We start from the raw sequence: 17,650 nt of genomic DNA, 5'->3' as shown, positions 1-17,650 counted from the left end.
GCGGCTATTGCGTAAAAAAGATACGTCACAGTCGTAATGATAAATAATAAAACGTGAAAAAGTCAATAGCCTACGACACCGGAAGTTCCCAGCCGGTCCTCCATCCAAGTACTATCCCGGCCCGACGATGCTTAACTTCCGTGATCGGAAGAGAACAGGTGTGTTCATCGTGGTATGGTCGTAGACAAACAAACGGGCAGATATCTACGATTTATTAGCACATTACATCGAAAATGGTTTAAACTTTAAAGGTCATATTTCTTGACTGGATTATCCGAAATAGGTCGTGTTTATGTGCATTTGAAAGCTCTTTTCAAGCGCTATCCATTATTAACGACAACCATGCGCTTTAAGATTACCGGTAAAAAGTTCCAACGAAGGCAATCTAGTGTACTTTCAGACTTAATTTTCATATGACAAAGTTAATTAGCAAAGTAACTACATCGCCATTTTCTTTATCAGACGCTCTTAATCCATTCATTTGCGACGTGGCGCATTTATTGCAGCAAGATTGTAGCCCTTTTTAAGGGAAAGAAACTTCTAATCATGTCCCTTACTTGATTCACTCAGCGGCTATTGCGTAAAAAAGATACGTCACAGTCGTAATGATAAATAATGTAACGTGAAAAAGTCAATAGCCTACGACACCGGGAGTTCCCAGGCGGTCCCCCATCCAAGTACTATCCCGGCCCGACGATGCTTAACTTCCGTGATCGGACGAAAACAGGTGTGTTCATCGTGGTATGGTCGTAGACAAACAAACGGGCAGATATCGACGATTTATTAGCACATTACATCGAAAATTGTTTAAACTTTAAAGGTCATATTTCTTGACTGGATTATCCGAAATAGGTCGTGTTTATGTGCATTTGAAAGCTCTTTTCAAGCGCTATCCATTATTAACGACAACCATGCGCTTTAAGATTACCGGTAAAAAGTTCCAACGAAGGCAATCTAGTGTACTTGCAGACTTAATTTTCATATGACAAAGTTAATTAGCAATTTAACTACATCGCCATTTTCTTTGTCTGACGCTCGTAATCCATTCATTTGCGACGTGGCGCATTTATTGCAGCCAGATTGTAGCCGTTTTGAAGGGAAAGAAACTTCTAATCACGTCCCTTACTTGATTTACTCAGCGGCTATTGCGTAAAAAAGATACGTCACAGTCGTAATGATAAATAATGTAACGTGAAAAAGTCAATAGCCTACGCCGCCGGGAGTTCCCAGGCGGTGCCCCATCCAAGTACTATCCCGGCCCGACGATGCTTAACTTCCGTGATCGGACGAGAAAAGGTGTGTTCATCGTGGTATGGTCGTAGACAAGCATACGGGCAGATATCTACGATTTATTAGCACATTACATCTAAAATGGTTCAAACTTTAAAGGTCATATTTCTTGACTGGGTGATCGGAAATAGGTCGTGTTTATGTGCATTTGAAAGCGGTTTTTAAGCGCTATCGATTCTTTACGACAATAATGCGCTTTAAGATTTCCGGTAAAAAGTTCCAACGAAGGCAATCAAGGGTACTTGCAGACTTAATTTTCATATGACAAAGTTAATTAGCAAAGCAACTACATCGCCATTTTCTTTTTCTGATGCTCCTAATCCATTCATTTGCGACGTGGCGCATTTATTGCAGCAAGATTGTAGCCGTTTTGAAGGGAAAGCAATTTCTAATCCTGTCCCTTACTTGATTTACTCAGCGGCTATTGCGTAAAAAAGATACGTCACAGTCGTAATGATAAATAATGTAACGTGAAAAAGTCATTAGCCTACGACACCGGGAGTTCCGAGGCGGTCCCCAATCCAAGTACTATCCCGGCCCGACGATGCTTAACTTCCGTGATCGAACGAGAACAGGTGTGTTCATCGTGGTATGGTCGTAGACAAGCATACGGGCAGATATCTACGTTTTTTTAGCACATTACATCGAAAATGGTTCAAACTTTAAAGGTCATATTTCTTGACTGGGTGATCGGAAATAGATCGTGTTTATGTGCATTTGAAAGCGCTTTTTAAGCGCTATCGATTCGTTACGACAATAATGCGCTTTAAGATTTCCGGTAAGAAGTTCCAACGAAGGCAATCTAGGGCACTTATAGACTTAATTTTCATATGACAAAGTTAATTAGCAAATTAACTACATCGCCATTTTCTTTGTCTGACGCTCGTAATCCATTCATTTGCGACGTGGCACATTTATTGCAGCCAGATTGTAGCCGTTTTGAAGGGAAAGAAACTTCCAATCACGTCCCTTACTTGATTTACTCAGCGGCTATTGCGTAAAAAAGATACATCACAGTCGTAATGATAAATAATGTAACGTGAAAAAGTCAATAGCCTACGACACCGGGAGTTCCCAGGCGGTGCCCCATCCAAGTACTATCCCGGCCCAACGATGCTTAACTTCCGTGATCGGACGAAAACAGGTGTGTTCATCGTGGTATGGTCGTAGACAAGCATACGGGCAGATATCTACGATTTATCAGCACATTACATCGAAAATGGTTCAAATTTTAAAGGTCATATTTCTTGACTGGGTGATCGGAAATAGGTCGTGTTTATGTGCATTTGAAAGCTCTTTTTAAGCGCTATCGATTCTTTACGACAATAATGCGCTTTAAGATTTCCGGTAAAAAGTTCCAACGAAGGCAATCTAGGGTACTTGCAGACTTAATTTTCATATGACAAAGTTAATTAGCAAAGCAACTACATCGCCATTTTCTTTGTCTGACGCTCTTAATCCATTCATTTGCGACGTGGCGCATTTATTGCAGCAAGATTGTAGCCCTTTTTAAGGGAAAGAAACTTCTAATCATGTCCCTTACTTGATTCACTCAGCGGCTATTGCGTAAAAAAGATACGTCACAGTCGTAATGATAAATAATAAAACGTGAAAAAGTCAATAGCCTACGACACCGGAAGTTCCCAGCCGGTCCTCCATCCAAGTACTATCCCGGCCCGACGATGCTTAACTTCCGTGATCGGAAGAGAACAGGTGTGTTCATCGTGGTATGGTCGTAGACAAACAAACGGGCAGATATCTACGATTTATTAGCACATTACATCGAAAATGGTTTAAACTTTAAAGGTCATATTTCTTGACTGGATTATCCGAAATAGGTCGTGTTTATGTGCATTTGAAAGCTCTTTTCAAGCGCTATCCATTATTAACGACAACCATGCGCTTTAAGATTACCGGTAAAAAGTTCCAACGAAGGCAATCTAGTGTACTTTCAGACTTAATTTTCATATGACAAAGTTAATTAGCAAAGTAACTACATCGCCATTTTCTTTATCAGACGCTCTTAATCCATTCATTTGCGACGTGGCGCATTTATTGCAGCAAGATTGTAGCCCTTTTTAAGGGAAAGAAACTTCTAATCATGTCCCTTACTTGATTCACTCAGCGGCTATTGCGTAAAAAAGATACGTCACAGTCGTAATGATAAATAATGTAACGTGAAAAAGTCAATAGCCTACGACACCGGGAGTTCCCAGGCGGTCCCCCATCCAAGTACTATCCCGGCCCGACGATGCCTAACTTCCGTGATCGGACGAGAACAGGTGTGTTCATCGTGGTATGGTCGTAGACAAACAAACGGGCAGATATCGACGATTTATTAGCACATTACATCGAAAATTGTTTAAACTTTAAAGGTCATATTTCTTGACTGGATTATCCGAAATAGGTCGTGTTTATGTGCATTTAAAAGCTCTTTTCAAGCGCTATCCATTATTAACGACAACCATGCGCTTTAAGATTACCGGTAAAAAGTTCCAACGAAGGCAATCTAGTGTACTTTCAGACTTAATTTTCATATGACAAAGTTAATTAGCAAAGTAACTACATCGCCATTTTCTTTATCAGACGCTCTTAATCCATTCATTTGCGACGTGGCGCATTTATTGCAGCAAGATTGTAGCCCTTTTTAAGGGAAAGAAACTTCTAATCATGTCCCTTACTTGATTCACTCAGCGGCTATTGCGTAAAAAAGATACGTCACAGTCGTAATGATAAATAATGTAACGTGAAAAAGTCAATAGCCTACGACACCGGGAGTTCCCAGGCGGTCCCCCATCCAAGTACTATCCCGGCCCGACGATGCTTAACTTCCGTGATCGGACGAGAACAGGTGTGTTCATCGTGGTATGGTCGTAGACAAACAAACGGGCAGATATCGACGATTTATTAGCACATTACATCGAAAATTGTTTAAACTTTAAAGGTCATATTTCTTGACTGGATTATCCGAAATAGGTCGTGTTTATGTGCATTTAAAAGCTCTTTTCAAGCGCTATCCATTATTAACGACAACCATGCGCTTTAAGATTACCGGTAAAAAGTTCCAACGAAGGCAATCTAGTGTACTTTCAGACTTTATTTTCATATGACAAAGTTAATTAGCAAAGTAACTACATCGCCATTTTCTTTGTCTGACGTTCTTAATCCATTCATTTGAGACGTGGCGCATTTATTGCAGCAAGATTGTAGCCCTTTTCAAGGGAAAGAAACTTCTAATCATGTCCCTTACTTGATTCACTCAGCGGCTATTGCGTAAAAAAGATACGTCACAGTCGTAATGATAAATAATAAAACGTGAAAAAGTCAATAGCCTACGACACCGAAAGTTCCCAGGCGGTTCCCCATCCAAGTACTATCCCGGCCCGACGATGCTTAACTTCCGTGATCGGACGAGAACAGGTGTGTTCATCGTGGTATGGTCGTAGACAAACAAACGGGCAGATATCTACGATTTATTAGCACATTATATCGAAAATGGTTTAAACTTTAAAGGTCATATTTCTTGACTGGATCATCCGAAATAGGTCGTGTTTATGTGCATTTGAAAGCTTTTTTCAAGCGCTATCCATTAATTATCACAACCACGCGCTTTAAGATTTCCGAGAAAAAGTTCCAACGAAGGCAATCTAGGGTACTTGCAGACTTAATTTTCATATGACAAAGTTAATTAGCAAAGTAAGTACATCGCCATTTTCTTTGTCTGACGCTCGTAATCCATTCATTTGCGACGTGGCGCATTTATTGCAGCAAGATTGTAGCCGTTTTGAAGGGAAAGCAACTTCTAATCATGTCCCTTACTTGATTTACTCAGCGGCTATTGCGTAAAAAAGATACGTCACATTCGTAATGATAAATAATGTAACGTGAAAAAGTCAATAGCCTACGACACCGGGAGTTCCCAGGCGTTCCCCATCCAAGTACTATCCCGGCCCGACGATGCTTAACTTTCGTGATCGGACGAGAACAGGTGTGTTCATCGTGGTATGGTCGTAGACAAACAAACGGCAGATATCTACGATTTTTTAGCACATTACATCGAAAATGGTTTAAACTTTAAAGGTCATATTTCTTGACTGGATTATCCGAAATAGGTCGTGTTTATGTGCATTTGAAAGCTCTTTTCAAGCGCTATCCATTATTTACGACAACCATGCGCTTTAAGATTTCCGGTAAAAAGTTCCAACGAAGGCAATCAAGGGTACTTTAAGACTTAATTTTCATATGACAAAGTTAATTAGCAAATTAACTACATCGCCATTTTCTTTGTCTGACGCTGGTAATCCATTCACTTGCGTCGTGGCGCATTTATTGCAGCAAGATTGTAGCCGTTTTGAAGGGAAAGAAACTTCTAATCACGTACCCTACTTGATTTACTCAGCGTCTATTGCGTAAAAAGGATACGTCACAGTCGTAATGATAAATAATGTAACGTGAAAAAGTCAATAGCCTACGACACCGGGAGTTCCCAGGCGGTCCCCCATCCAAGTACTATCCCGGCCCGAAGATGCTTAACTTCCGTGATCGGACGAGAATAGGTGTGTTCATCGTGGTATGGTCGTAGACAAGCATACGGGCAGATATCTACGATTTATTAGCACATTACGTCGCAAATGGTTCAAACTTCAAAGGTCATATTTTTTGACTGGGTGATCGGAAATAGCTCTTTTTAAGCGCTATCGATTCTTTACGACAATAATGCGCTTTAAGATTTCCGGTAAAAAGTTCCAACGAAGGCAATCTAAGGTACTTGCAGACTAAATTTTCATATGACAAAGTTAATTAGCAAAGTAACTACATCGCCATTTTCTTTGTCTGATGCTCGTAATCCATTCATTTGCGACGTGGCGCATTTATTGCAGCAAGATTGTAGCCGTTTTGAAGGGAAAGCAACTTCTAATCATGTCCCTTACTTGATTTACTCAGCGGCTATTGCGTAAAAAGGATACGTCACAGTCGTAATGATAAATAATGTAACGTGAAAAAGTCAATAGCCTACGACACCGGGAGTTCCCAGGCGGTTCCCCATCCAAGTACTATCCCGGCCCGACGATGCTTAACTTCCGTGATCGGACGAGAACAGGTGTGTTCATCGTGGTATGGTCGTAGACAAACAAACGGGCAGATATCGACGATTTATTAGCACATTACATCGAAAATTGTTTAAACTTTAAAGGTCATATTTCTTGACTGGATTATCCGAAATAGGTCGTGTTTATGTGCATTTGAAAGCTCTTTTCAAGCGCTATCCATTATTAGCGACAACCATGCGCTTTAAGATTACCGGTAAAAAGTTCCAACGAAGGCAATCTAGTGTACTTTCAGACTTAATTTTCATATGACAAAGTTAATTAGCAAAGTAACTACATCGCCATTTTCTTTGTCTGACGCTCTTAATCCATTGATTTGCGACGTGGCGCATTTATTGCAGCAAGATTGTAGCCCTTTTTAAGGGAAAGAAACTTCTAATCATGTCCCTTACTTGATTCACTCTGCGGCTATTGCGTAAAAAAGATACGTCACAGTCGTAATGATAAATAATGTAACGTGAAAAAGTCAATAGCTTACGACACCGGGAGTTCCCAAGCGGTCCCCCCTCCAAGTACTATCCCGGCCCGATGATGCTTAACTTCCGTTATCGGACGAGAACAGGTGTGTTCATCGTGGTATGGTCGTAGACAAACAAACGGGCAGATATCTACGATTTATTAGCACATTACATCGAAGATGGTTTAAACTTTAAAGGTCATATTTCCTGACTAGATTATCCGAAATAGGTCGTGTTTATGTGCATTTGAAAGCTCTTTTCAAGCGCTATCCATTATTTACGACAACCATGCGCTTTAAGATTTCCGGTAAAAAGTTCCAACGAAGGCAATCAAGGGTACTTTAAGACTTAATTTTCATATGACAAAGTTAATTAGCAAATTAACTACATCGCCATTTTCTTTGTCTGACGCTCGTAATCCATTCACTTGCGTCGTGGCGCATTTATTGCAGCAAGATTGTAGCCGTTTTGAAGGGAAAGAAACTTCTAATCACGTCCCTTACTTGATTTACTCAGCGTCTATTGCGTAAAAAAGATACGTCACAGTCGTAATGATAAATAATGTAACGTGAAAAAGTCAATAGCCTACGACACCGGGAGTTCCCAGGCGGTCCCCCATCCAAGTACTATCCCGGCCCAAAGATGCCTAAATTCCGTGATCGGACGAGAACAGGTGTGTTCATCGTGGTATGGTCGTAGACAAGCATACGGGCAGATATCTACGATTTATTAGCACATTACATCGGAAATGGTTCAAACTTTAAAGGTCATATTTCTTGACTGGATTATCCGAAATAGGTCGTTGTTATGTGCATTTGAAAGCTCTTTTCAAGCGTTAACTATTATTTACGACAACCAGGCGCTTTAAGATTACCGGTAAAAAGTTCCAACGAAGGCAATCTAGGGTACTTGCAGACTTAATTTTCATATGACAAAGTTAATTAGCAAAGTAAGTACATCGCCATTTTCTTTGTCTGACGTTCGTAATCCATTCATTTGCGACGTGGCGCATTTATTGCAGCAAGATTGTAGCCGTTTTGAAGGGAAAGCAACTTCTAATCATGTCCCTTACTTGATTTACTCAGCGGCTATTGCGTAAAAAAGATACGTCACATTCGTAATGATAAATAATGTAACGTGAAAAAGTCAATAGCCTACGACACCGGGAGTTCCCAGGCGTTCCCCATCCAAGTACTATCCCGGCCCGACGATGCTTAACTTCCGTGATCGGACGAGAACAGGTGTGTTCATCGTGGTATGGTCGTAGACAAACAAACGGCAGATATCTACGATTTATTAGCACATTACATCGAAAATGGTTTAAACTTTAAAGGTCATATTTCTTGACTGGATTATCCGAAATAGGTCGTGTTTATGTGCATTTGAAAGCTCTTTTCAAGCGCTATCCATTATTTACGACAACCATGCGCTTTAAGATTTCCGGTAAAAAGTTCCAACGAAGGCAATCAAGGGTACTTTAAGACTTAATTTTCATATGACAAAGTTAATTAGCAAATTAACTACATCGCCATTTTCTTTGTCTGACGCTGGTAATCCATTCACTTGCGTCGTGGCGCATTTATTGCACCAAGATTGTAGCCGTTTTGAAGGGAAAGAAACTTCTAATCCCGTACCCTACTTGATTTACTCAGCGTCTATTGCGTAAAAAGGATACGTCACAGTCGTAATGATAAATAAGGTAACGTGAAAAAGTCAATAGCCTACGACACCGGGAGTTCCCAGGCGGTCCCCCATCCAAGTACTATCACGGCCCGAAGATGCTTAACTTCCGTGATCGGACGAGAACAGGTGTGTTCATCGTGGTATGGTCGTAGACAAGCATACGGGCAGATATCTACGATTTATTAGCACATTACGTCGCAAATGGTTCAAACTTCAAAGGTCATATTTTTTGACTGGGTGATCGGAAATAGCTCTTTTTAGGCGCTATCGATTCTTTACGACAATAATGCGCTTTAAGATTTCCGGTAAAAAGTTCCAACGAAGGCAATCTAGGGTACTTGCAGACTAAATTTTCATATGACAAAGTTAATTAGCAAAGTAACTACATCGCCATTTTCTTTGTCTGATGCTCGTAATCCATTCATTTGCGACGTGGCGCATTTATTGCAGCAAGATTGTAGCCGTTTTGAAGGGAAAGAAACTTCTAATCATGTCCCTTACTTGATTTACTCAGCGGCTATTGCGTAAAAAGGATACGTCACAGTCGTAATGATAAATAATAAAACGTGAAATAGTCAATAGCCTACGACACCGGAAGTTCCCAGGCGGTCCCCCATCCAAGTACTATCCCGGCCCGACGATGCTTAACTTCCGTGATCAGACGAGAACAGGTGTGTTCATCGTGGTATGGTCGTAGACAAACAAACGGGCAGATATCTACGATTTACTAGCACATTACATCGAAAATGGTTTAAACTTTAAAGGTCATATTTCTTGACTGGATCATCTGAAATAGGTCGTGTTTATGTGCATTTGAAAGCTTTTTTCAAGCGCTATCCATTAATTACCACAACCACGCGCTTTAAGATTTCCGGTAAAAAGTTCCAACGAAGGCAATCTAGGGTACTTGCAGACTTAATTTTCATATGACAAAATTAATTAGCAAAGTCAGTACATCGCCATTTTCTTTGTCTGACGCTCGTAATCCATTCATTTGCGACGTGGCGCATTTATTGCAGCAAGATTGTAGCCGTTTTGAAGGGAAAGCAACTTCTAATCATGTCCCTTACATGATTTACTCAGCGGCTATTGCGTGAAAAAGATACGTCACATTCGTAATGATAAATAATGTAACGTGAAAAAGTCAATAGCCTACGATACCGGGAGTTCCCAGGCGTTCCCCATCCAAGTACTATCCCGGCCCGACGATGCTTAACTTCCGTGATCGGACGAGAACAGGTGTGTTCATCGTGGTATGGTCGTAGACAAACAAACGGGCAGATATCTACGATTTATTAGCACATTACATCGAAAATGGTTTAAACTTTAAAGGTCATATTTCTTGACTGGATTATCCGAAATAGGTCGTGTTTATGTGCATTTGAAAGCTCTTTTCAAGCGCTATCCATTATTAGCGACAAAAATGCGCTTTAAGATTTCCGGTAAAAAGTTCCAACGAAGGCAATCTAGTGTAATTTCAGTCTTAATTTTGATATGACAAAGTTAATTAGCAAAGTGAGTACATCGCCATTTTCTTTGTCTGATGCTCGTAATCCATTCATTTGCGACGTGGCGCATTTATTGCAGCAAGATTGTAGCCGTTTTGAAGGGAAAGAAACTTCTAATCATGTCCCTTACTTGATTTACTCAGCGGCTATTGCGTAAAAAAGATACGTCACAGTCGTAATGATAAATAATGTAACGTGAAAAAGTCAATAGCCTACGACACCGGGAGTTCCCAAGCGGTCCCGCCTCCAAGTACTATCCCGGCCCGATGATGCTTAACTTCCGTTATCAGACGAGAACAGGTGTGTTCATCGTGGTATGGTCGTAGACAAACAAACGGGCAGATATCTACGATTTATTAGCACATTACATCGAAAATGGTTTAAACTTTAAAGGTCATATTTCCTGACTAGATTATCCGAAATAGGTCGTGTTTATGTGCATTTGAAAGCTCTTTTCAAGCGCTATCCATTATTTACGACAACCATGCGCTTTAAGATTTCCGGTAAAAAGTTCCAACGAAGGCAATCAAGGGTACTTTAAGACTTAATTTTCATATGACAAAGTTAATTAGCAAATTAACTACATCGCCATTTTCTTTGTCTGACGCTCGTAATCCATTCACTTGCGTCGTGGCACATTTATTGCAGCAAGATTGTAGCCGTTTTGAAGGGAAAGAAACTTCTAATCACGTCCCTTACTTGATTTACTCAGCGTCTATTGCGTAAAAAAGATACGTCACAGTCGTAATGATAAATAATGTAACGTGAAAAAGTCAATAGCCTACGACACCGGGAGTTCCCAGGCGGTCCCCCATCCAAGTACTATCCCGGCCCAAAGATGCCTAAATTCCGTGATCGGACGAGAACAGGTGTGTTCATCGTGGTATGGTCGTAGACAAGCATACGGGCAGATATCTACGATTTATTAGCACATTACATCGGAAATGGTTCAAACTTTAAAGGTCATATTTCTTGACTGGATTATCCGAAATAGGTCGTGTTTATGTGCATTTGAAAGCTCTTTTCAAGCGTTAACTATTATTTACGACAACCAGGCGCTTTAAGAGATTTCCGGTAAAAAGTTCAAACGAAGGCAATCAAGGGTACTTTCAGACTTAATTTTCATATGACAAAGTTAATTAGCAAATTAACTACATCGCTATTTTCTTTGTCTGACGCTCGTAATCCATTCATTTGCGACGTGGCGCATTTATTGCAGCCAGATTGTAGCCGTTTTGAAGGGAAAGCAACTTCTAATCATGTCCCTTACTTGATTTACTCAGCGGCTATTGCGTAAAAAAGATACGTCACATTCGTAATAATAAATAATGTAACGTGAAAAAGTCAATAGCCTACGACACCGGGAGCTCCCAGGCTGTCCCCATCCAAGTACTACCCCGGCCTGACGATGCTTGACTTCCGTGATCGGACGAGAACAGGTGTGTTCATCGTGGTATGGTCGTAGACAAACAAACGGGCAGATATCTACGATTTATTAGCACATTACATCGAAAATGGTTTAAACTTTAAAGGTCATATTTCTTGACTGGATTATCCGAAATAGGTCGTGTTTATGTGCATTTGAAAGCTCTTTTCAAGCACTATCCATTATTAGCGACAACCATGCGCTTTAAGATTACCGGTAAAAAGTTCCAACGAAGGCAATCTAGTGTACTTTCAGACTTAATTTTCATATGACAAAGTTAATTAGCAAAGTAACTACATCGCCATTTTCTTTGTCTGACGCTCTTAATCCATTGATTTGCGACGTGGCGCATTTATTGCAGCAAGATTGTAGCCCTTTTTAAGGGAAAGAAACTTCTAATCATGTCCCTTACTTGATTCACTCTGCGGCTATTGCGTAAAAAAGATACGTCACAGTCGTAATGATAAATAATAAAACGTGAAATAGTCAATAGCCTACGACACCGGAAGTTCCCAGGCGGTCCCCCATCCAAGTACTATCCCGGCCCGACGATGCTTTACTTCCGTGATCAGACGAGAACAGGTGTGTTCATCGTGGTATGGTCGTAGACAAACAAACGGGCAGATATCTACGATTTACTAGCACATTACATAGAAAATGGTTTAAACTTTAAAGGTCATATTTCTTGACTGGATCATCCGAAATAGGTCGTGTTTATGTGCATTTGAAAGCTTTTTTCAAGCGCTATCCATTAATTACCACAACCACGCGCTTTAAGATTTCCGGTAAAAAGTTCCAACGAAGGCAATCTAGGGTACTTGCAGACTTAATTTTCATATGACAAAGTTAATTAGCAAAGTCAGTACATCGCCATTTTCTTTGTCTGACGCTCGTAATCCATTCATTTGCGACGTGGCGCATTTATTGCAGCAAGATTGTAGCCGTTTTGAAGGGAAAGCAACTTCTAATCATGTCCCTTACATGATTTACTCAGCGGCTATTGCGTGAAAAAGATACGTCACATTCGTAATGATAAATAATGTAACGTGAAAAAGTCAATAGCCTACGACACCGGGAGTTCCCAGGCGTTCCCCATCCAAGTACTATCCCGGCCCGACGATGCTTAACTTCCGTGATCGGACGAGAACAGGTGTGTTCATCGTGGTATGGTCGTAGACAAACAAACGGGCAGATATCTACGATTTATTAGCACATTACATCGAAAATGGTTTAAACTTTAAAGGTCATATTTCTTGACTGGATTATCCGAAATAGGTCGTGTTTATGTGCATTTGAAAGCTCTTTTCAAGCGCTATCCATTATTAGCGACAAAAATGCGCTTTAAGATTTCCGGTAAAAAGTTCCAACGAAGGCAATCTAGTGTAATTTCAGTCTTAATTTTCATATGACAAAGTTAATTAGCAAAGTGAGTACATCGCCATTTTCTTTGTCTGATGCTCGTAATCCATTCATTTGCGACGTGGCGCATTTATTGCAGCAAGATTGTAGCCGTTTTGAAGGGAAAGAAACTTCTAATCATGTCCCTTACTTGATTTACTCAGCGGCTATTGCGTAAAAAAGATACGTCACAGTCGTAATGATAAATAATGTAACGTGAAAAAGTCAATAGCCTACGACACCGGGAGTTCCCAGGCGGTCCCCCCTCCAAGTACTATCCCGGCCCGACGATGCTTAACTTCCGTTATCGGACGAGAACAGGTGTGTTCATCGTGGTATGGTCGTAGACAAACAAACGGCAGATATCTACGATTTATTAGCACATTACATCGAAAATGGTTTAAACTTTAAAGGTCATATTTCCTGACTAGATTATCCGAAATAGGTCGTGTTTATGTGCATTTGAAAGCTCTTTTCAAGCGCTATCCATTATTTACGACAACCATGCGCTTTAAGATTTCCGGTAAAAAGTTCCAACGAAGGCAATCAAGGGTACTTTAAGACTTAATTTTCATATGACAAAGTTAATTAGCAAATTAACTACATCGCCATTTTCTTTGTCTGACGCTCGTAATCCATTCACTTGCGTCGTGGCGCATTTATTGCAGCAAGATTGTAGCCGTTTTGAAGGGAAAGAAACTTCTAATCACGTCCCTTACTTGATTTACTCAGCGTCTATTGCGTAAAAAAGATACGTCACAGTCGTAATGATAAATAATGTAACGTGAAAAAGTCAATAGCCTACGACACCGGGAGTTCCCAGGCGGTCCCCCATCCAAGTACTATCCCGGCCCGAAGATGCCTAAATTCCGTGATCGGACGAGAACAGGTGTGCCCATCGTGGTATGGTCGTAGACAAGCATACGGGCAGATATCTACGATTTATTAGCACATTACATCGGAAATGGTTCAAACTTTAAAGGTCATATTTCTTGACTGGATTATCCGAAATAGGTCGTGTTTATGTGCATTTGAAAGCTCTTTTCAAGCGTTAACTATTATTTACGACAACCAGGCGCTTTAAGAGATTTCCGGTAAAAAGTTCAAACGAAGGCAATCAAGGGTACTTTCAGACTTAATTTTCATATGACAAAGTTAATTAGCAAATTAACTACATCGCTATTTTCTTTGTCTGACGCTCGTAATCCATTCATTTGCGACGTGGCGCATTTATTGCAGCCAGATTGTAGCCGTTTTGAAGGGAAAGCAACTTCTAATCATGTCCCTTACTTGATTTACTCAGCGGCTATTGCGTAAAAAAGATACGTCACATTCGTAATAATAAATAATGTAACGTGAAAAAGTCAATAGCCTACGACACCGGGAGTTCCCAGGCCGTCCCCATCCAAGTACTACCCCGGCCCGACGATGCTTGACTTCCGTGATCGGACGAGAACAGGTGTGTTCATCGTGGTATGGTCGTAGACAAACAAACGGGCAGATATCTACGATTTATTAGCACATTACATCGAAAATGGTTTAAACTTTAAAGGTCATATTTCTTGACTGGATTATCCGAAATAGGTCGTGTTTATGTGCATTTGAAAGCTCTTTTCAAGCGCTATCCATTAATAACCACAACCATGCGCTTCAAGATTTCCGGTAAAAAGTTCCAACGAAGGCAATCTACGGTACTTTCAGACTTAATTTTCATATGACAAAGTTAATTAGCAAATTAACTACATCTCTATTTTCTTTGTCTGACGCTCGTAATCCATTCATTTGCGACGTGGCGCATTTATTGCAGCCAGATTTTAGCCGTTTTGAAGGGAAAGTAACTTCTAATCATGTCCCTTACTTGATTTACTCAGCGGCTATTGCGTAAAAAAGATACGTCACATTCGTAATAATAAATAATGTAACGTGAAAAAGTCAATAGCCTACGACACCGGGAGTTCCCAGGCCGTCCCCATCCAAGTACTACCCCGGCCCGACGATGCTTGACTTCCGTGATCGGACGAGAACAGGTGTGTTCATCGTGGTATGGTCGTAGACAAACAAACGGGCAGATATCTACGATTTATTAGCACATTACATCGAAAATGGTTTAAACTTTAAAGGTCATATTTCTTGACTGGATTGTCCGAAATAGGTCGTGTTTATGTGCATTTGAAAGCTCTTTTCAAGCGCTATCCATTATTAACCACAACCATGCGCTTTAAGATTTCCGGTAAAAAGTTCCAACGAAGGCAATCTACGGTACTTTCAGACTTAATTTTCATATGACAAAGTTAATTAGCAAATTAACTACATCGCCATTTTCTTTGTCTGACGCTCGTAATCCATTCACTTGCGTCGTGGCGCATTTATTGCAGCAAGATTGTAGCCGTTTTGAAGGGAAAGAAACTTCTAATCACGTCCCTTACTTGATTTACTCAACGTCTATTGCGTAAAAAAGATACGTCACAGTCGTAATGATAAATAATGTAACGTGAAAAAGTCAATAGCCTACGACACCGGGAGTTCCCAGGCGGTCCCCCATCCAAGTACTATCTCGGCCCGACGATGCTTAACTTTCGTGGTCGGACGAGAACAGGTGTGTTCATCGTGGTATGGTCGTAGACAAGCATACGGGCAGATATCTACGATTTATTAGCACATTACATCGCAAATGGCTCAAACTTTAACGGTCACATTTCTTGACTGGATCATCCGAAATAGGTCGTGTTTATGTGCATTTGAAAGCTCTTTTCAAGCGCCATCCATTAATTACGACAACCGTGCGCTTTAAGATTTCCGTTAAAAGTTCCAACGAAGACAATCTAGGGTACTTTCAGACTTAATTTTCATATGACAAAGTTAATTAGCAAATTAACTACATCGGCATTTTCTTTGTCTGACGCTCGTAATCCATTCATTTGCGACGTGGCGCATTTATTGCAGCCAGATCGTAGCCGTTTTGAAGGGAAAGAAACTTCTAATCACGTCCCTTATTTGATTTACTCACCGGCTATTGCGTAAAAAAGATACGTCACAGTCGTAATGATAAATAATTTAACGTGAAAAAGTCAATAGCCTACGACACTGGGAGTTCCCAGGCGGTGCCCCATCCAAGTACTATCCCGGCCCGACGATGCTTAACTTCCGTGATCGGACGAGAACAGGTGTGTTCATCGTGGTATGGTCGTAGACAAGCATACGGGCAGATATCTACGATTTATTAGCACATTACATCGAAAATGGTTCAAACTTTAAAGGTCATATTTCTGACTGGATTATCCGAAATAGGTCGTGTTTATGTGCATTTGAGAGCTCTTTTCAAGCGCTATCCATTATTTACGACAACCGTGCGCTTTAAGATTTCCGGTAAAAAGTTCCAACGAAGGCAATCTAGGGTACTTTCAGACTTAATTTTCATATGACAAAGTTAATTAGCAAATTAACTACATCGCCATTTTCTTTGTCTGACGCTTGTAATCCATTCATTTGCGAAGGCAATCTAGGGTACTTTCAGACTTAATTTTCATATGACAAAGTTAATTAGCAAAGCAACTACATCGCCATTTTCTTTGTCTGATGCTCGTAATTCATTCATTTGCGACGTGGCGCATTTATTGCAGCAAGATTGTAGCAGTTTTGAAGGGAAAGAAACTTCTAATCACGTCCCTTACTTGATTTACTCAGCGGCTATTGCGTAAAAAAGATACGTCACAGTCGTAATGATAAATAATTTAACGTGAAAAAGTCAATAGCCTACGACACCGGGAGTTCCCAGTCGGTCCCCCATCCAAGTACTATCCCGGCCCGACGATGCTTAACTTCCGTGATCGGACGAGAACAGGTGTGTTCATCGTGGTATGGTCGTAGACAAGCATACGGGCAGATATCTACGATTTATTAGCACATTACATCGGAAATGGTTCAAACTTTAAAGGTCATATTTCTTGACTGGATTATCCGAAATAGGTCGTGTTTATGTGCATTTGAAAGCTCTTTTCTAGCGCTTTCCATTATTTACGACAACCATGCGCTTTAAGATTTCCGGTAAAAAGTTCCAACGAAGGCAATCTAGGGTACTTTCAGACTTAATTTTCATATGACAAAGTTAATTAGCAAAGCAACTACATCGCCATTTTCTTTGTTTGATGCTCGTAATTCATTCATTTGCGACGTGGCGCATTTATTGCAGCAAGATTGTAGCCGTTTTGAAGGGAAAGCAACTTCTAATCATGTCCCTTACTTGATAACTTTTTACCGGAAGTCTTAAAGCGCATGGTTGTCGTAAATAATGGATAGCGCTTGAAAAGAGCTTTCAAATGCACATAAACACGACCTCTTCGTATAATCCAGTCAAGAAATATGACCTTTAAAGTTTGAACCATTTTCGATATAATGTGCTAATAAATCGTAGATATCTGCCCGTATCCTTGTCTACGACCATACCACGATGAACACACCTGTTCTCGTCCGATCAGGGACGTTAAGCATCGTCGGGCCGGGATAGTACTTGGATGGCGGACCGCCTGAAAACTCCCAGTGTCGTAGGCTATTGACTTTTTCACGTTAAATTATTTATCATTACGACTGTGACGTATCTTTTTTACGCAATGGCCGCTGAGTAAATCAAGTAAGGGACGTGATTAGAAGTTTCTTTCCATTCAAAACGGCTACGATCTGGCTGCAATAAATGCGCCACGTCGCAAATGAATGGATTACGAGCGTCAGACAAAGAAAATGGCGATGTAGTTAATTTGCTAATTAACTTTGTCATATGAAAAT

General features: G+C 40.6%; 27 non-coding genes and 4 pseudogenes across 27 annotated transcripts; 1 reads left to right on the top strand and 30 right to left on the bottom strand.

The window, feature by feature from the left end:
• Positions 1 to 67: 67 nt before the first annotated feature.
• LOC130617629 (5S ribosomal RNA) lies at positions 68 to 186 on the bottom strand. Its single transcript, XR_008978707.1, has one exon. It is a non-coding gene; the product is annotated as a 5S ribosomal RNA (ribosomal RNA).
• A 450-nt stretch (positions 187 to 636) lies between these two features.
• Positions 637 to 755, bottom strand: LOC130616005 (5S ribosomal RNA). Its single transcript, XR_008977090.1, has one exon. It is a non-coding gene; the product is annotated as a 5S ribosomal RNA (ribosomal RNA).
• Positions 756 to 1,205: 450 nt separating this feature from the next.
• On the bottom strand, positions 1,206 to 1,324 carry LOC130618324 (5S ribosomal RNA). Its single transcript, XR_008979397.1, has one exon. It is a non-coding gene; the product is annotated as a 5S ribosomal RNA (ribosomal RNA).
• Positions 1,325 to 1,774: 450 nt separating this feature from the next.
• LOC130617814 (5S ribosomal RNA) lies at positions 1,775 to 1,893 on the bottom strand. Its single transcript, XR_008978890.1, has one exon. It is a non-coding gene; the product is annotated as a 5S ribosomal RNA (ribosomal RNA).
• Positions 1,894 to 2,343: 450 nt separating this feature from the next.
• On the bottom strand, positions 2,344 to 2,462 carry LOC130616401 (5S ribosomal RNA). Its single transcript, XR_008977483.1, has one exon. It is a non-coding gene; the product is annotated as a 5S ribosomal RNA (ribosomal RNA).
• Positions 2,463 to 2,912: 450 nt separating this feature from the next.
• LOC130617628 (5S ribosomal RNA) lies at positions 2,913 to 3,031 on the bottom strand. Its single transcript, XR_008978705.1, has one exon. It is a non-coding gene; the product is annotated as a 5S ribosomal RNA (ribosomal RNA).
• Positions 3,032 to 3,481: 450 nt separating this feature from the next.
• LOC130616586 (5S ribosomal RNA) lies at positions 3,482 to 3,600 on the bottom strand. Its single transcript, XR_008977667.1, has one exon. It is a non-coding gene; the product is annotated as a 5S ribosomal RNA (ribosomal RNA).
• A 450-nt stretch (positions 3,601 to 4,050) lies between these two features.
• LOC130615306 (5S ribosomal RNA) lies at positions 4,051 to 4,169 on the bottom strand. Its single transcript, XR_008976395.1, has one exon. It is a non-coding gene; the product is annotated as a 5S ribosomal RNA (ribosomal RNA).
• A 450-nt stretch (positions 4,170 to 4,619) lies between these two features.
• LOC130616989 (5S ribosomal RNA) lies at positions 4,620 to 4,738 on the bottom strand. Its single transcript, XR_008978067.1, has one exon. It is a non-coding gene; the product is annotated as a 5S ribosomal RNA (ribosomal RNA).
• A 450-nt stretch (positions 4,739 to 5,188) lies between these two features.
• Positions 5,189 to 5,306, bottom strand: LOC130618187 (5S ribosomal RNA). The gene has a single exon (XR_008979262.1). It is a non-coding gene; the product is annotated as a 5S ribosomal RNA (ribosomal RNA).
• A 449-nt stretch (positions 5,307 to 5,755) lies between these two features.
• On the bottom strand, positions 5,756 to 5,874 carry LOC130617755 (5S ribosomal RNA). The gene has a single exon (XR_008978832.1). It is a non-coding gene; the product is annotated as a 5S ribosomal RNA (ribosomal RNA).
• A 426-nt stretch (positions 5,875 to 6,300) lies between these two features.
• Positions 6,301 to 6,419, bottom strand: LOC130615792 (5S ribosomal RNA). Its single transcript, XR_008976878.1, has one exon. It is a non-coding gene; the product is annotated as a 5S ribosomal RNA (ribosomal RNA).
• Positions 6,420 to 6,869: 450 nt separating this feature from the next.
• LOC130618456 (5S ribosomal RNA) lies at positions 6,870 to 6,988 on the bottom strand (annotated as a pseudogene).
• A 450-nt stretch (positions 6,989 to 7,438) lies between these two features.
• LOC130618261 (5S ribosomal RNA) lies at positions 7,439 to 7,557 on the bottom strand. Its single transcript, XR_008979335.1, has one exon. It is a non-coding gene; the product is annotated as a 5S ribosomal RNA (ribosomal RNA).
• A 450-nt stretch (positions 7,558 to 8,007) lies between these two features.
• LOC130617764 (5S ribosomal RNA) lies at positions 8,008 to 8,125 on the bottom strand. Its single transcript, XR_008978841.1, has one exon. It is a non-coding gene; the product is annotated as a 5S ribosomal RNA (ribosomal RNA).
• Positions 8,126 to 8,574: 449 nt separating this feature from the next.
• Positions 8,575 to 8,693, bottom strand: LOC130617781 (5S ribosomal RNA). The gene has a single exon (XR_008978857.1). It is a non-coding gene; the product is annotated as a 5S ribosomal RNA (ribosomal RNA).
• Positions 8,694 to 9,119: 426 nt separating this feature from the next.
• On the bottom strand, positions 9,120 to 9,238 carry LOC130615918 (5S ribosomal RNA). The gene has a single exon (XR_008977004.1). It is a non-coding gene; the product is annotated as a 5S ribosomal RNA (ribosomal RNA).
• A 450-nt stretch (positions 9,239 to 9,688) lies between these two features.
• On the bottom strand, positions 9,689 to 9,806 carry LOC130618139 (5S ribosomal RNA). The gene has a single exon (XR_008979214.1). It is a non-coding gene; the product is annotated as a 5S ribosomal RNA (ribosomal RNA).
• A 450-nt stretch (positions 9,807 to 10,256) lies between these two features.
• LOC130618630 (5S ribosomal RNA) lies at positions 10,257 to 10,375 on the bottom strand (annotated as a pseudogene).
• Positions 10,376 to 10,825: 450 nt separating this feature from the next.
• LOC130618260 (5S ribosomal RNA) lies at positions 10,826 to 10,944 on the bottom strand. The gene has a single exon (XR_008979334.1). It is a non-coding gene; the product is annotated as a 5S ribosomal RNA (ribosomal RNA).
• A 452-nt stretch (positions 10,945 to 11,396) lies between these two features.
• On the bottom strand, positions 11,397 to 11,514 carry LOC130618295 (5S ribosomal RNA). Its single transcript, XR_008979369.1, has one exon. It is a non-coding gene; the product is annotated as a 5S ribosomal RNA (ribosomal RNA).
• Positions 11,515 to 11,964: 450 nt separating this feature from the next.
• Positions 11,965 to 12,083, bottom strand: LOC130616568 (5S ribosomal RNA). The gene has a single exon (XR_008977649.1). It is a non-coding gene; the product is annotated as a 5S ribosomal RNA (ribosomal RNA).
• A 450-nt stretch (positions 12,084 to 12,533) lies between these two features.
• On the bottom strand, positions 12,534 to 12,651 carry LOC130617763 (5S ribosomal RNA). The gene has a single exon (XR_008978840.1). It is a non-coding gene; the product is annotated as a 5S ribosomal RNA (ribosomal RNA).
• Positions 12,652 to 13,101: 450 nt separating this feature from the next.
• On the bottom strand, positions 13,102 to 13,220 carry LOC130617391 (5S ribosomal RNA). Its single transcript, XR_008978469.1, has one exon. It is a non-coding gene; the product is annotated as a 5S ribosomal RNA (ribosomal RNA).
• Positions 13,221 to 13,669: 449 nt separating this feature from the next.
• On the bottom strand, positions 13,670 to 13,788 carry LOC130618481 (5S ribosomal RNA; annotated as a pseudogene).
• Positions 13,789 to 14,240: 452 nt separating this feature from the next.
• LOC130617654 (5S ribosomal RNA) lies at positions 14,241 to 14,358 on the bottom strand. Its single transcript, XR_008978731.1, has one exon. It is a non-coding gene; the product is annotated as a 5S ribosomal RNA (ribosomal RNA).
• Positions 14,359 to 14,808: 450 nt separating this feature from the next.
• On the bottom strand, positions 14,809 to 14,926 carry LOC130617653 (5S ribosomal RNA). The gene has a single exon (XR_008978730.1). It is a non-coding gene; the product is annotated as a 5S ribosomal RNA (ribosomal RNA).
• Positions 14,927 to 15,376: 450 nt separating this feature from the next.
• LOC130617395 (5S ribosomal RNA) lies at positions 15,377 to 15,495 on the bottom strand. The gene has a single exon (XR_008978472.1). It is a non-coding gene; the product is annotated as a 5S ribosomal RNA (ribosomal RNA).
• Positions 15,496 to 15,944: 449 nt separating this feature from the next.
• LOC130617136 (5S ribosomal RNA) lies at positions 15,945 to 16,063 on the bottom strand. Its single transcript, XR_008978214.1, has one exon. It is a non-coding gene; the product is annotated as a 5S ribosomal RNA (ribosomal RNA).
• Positions 16,064 to 16,621: 558 nt separating this feature from the next.
• On the bottom strand, positions 16,622 to 16,740 carry LOC130615915 (5S ribosomal RNA). Its single transcript, XR_008977002.1, has one exon. It is a non-coding gene; the product is annotated as a 5S ribosomal RNA (ribosomal RNA).
• A 560-nt stretch (positions 16,741 to 17,300) lies between these two features.
• On the top strand, positions 17,301 to 17,419 carry LOC130618698 (5S ribosomal RNA; annotated as a pseudogene).
• Positions 17,420 to 17,650: the final 231 nt, after the last annotated feature.

Source organism: Hydractinia symbiolongicarpus, chromosome 11 (genome assembly GCF_029227915.1).
Source record: "Hydractinia symbiolongicarpus strain clone_291-10 chromosome 11, HSymV2.1, whole genome shotgun sequence".
NCBI lineage: Eukaryota > Metazoa > Cnidaria > Hydrozoa > Anthoathecata > Hydractiniidae > Hydractinia > Hydractinia symbiolongicarpus.
Note: the sequence above shows the minus strand (reverse complement) of the source record. Positions and strands in the feature narration are given on the sequence as shown.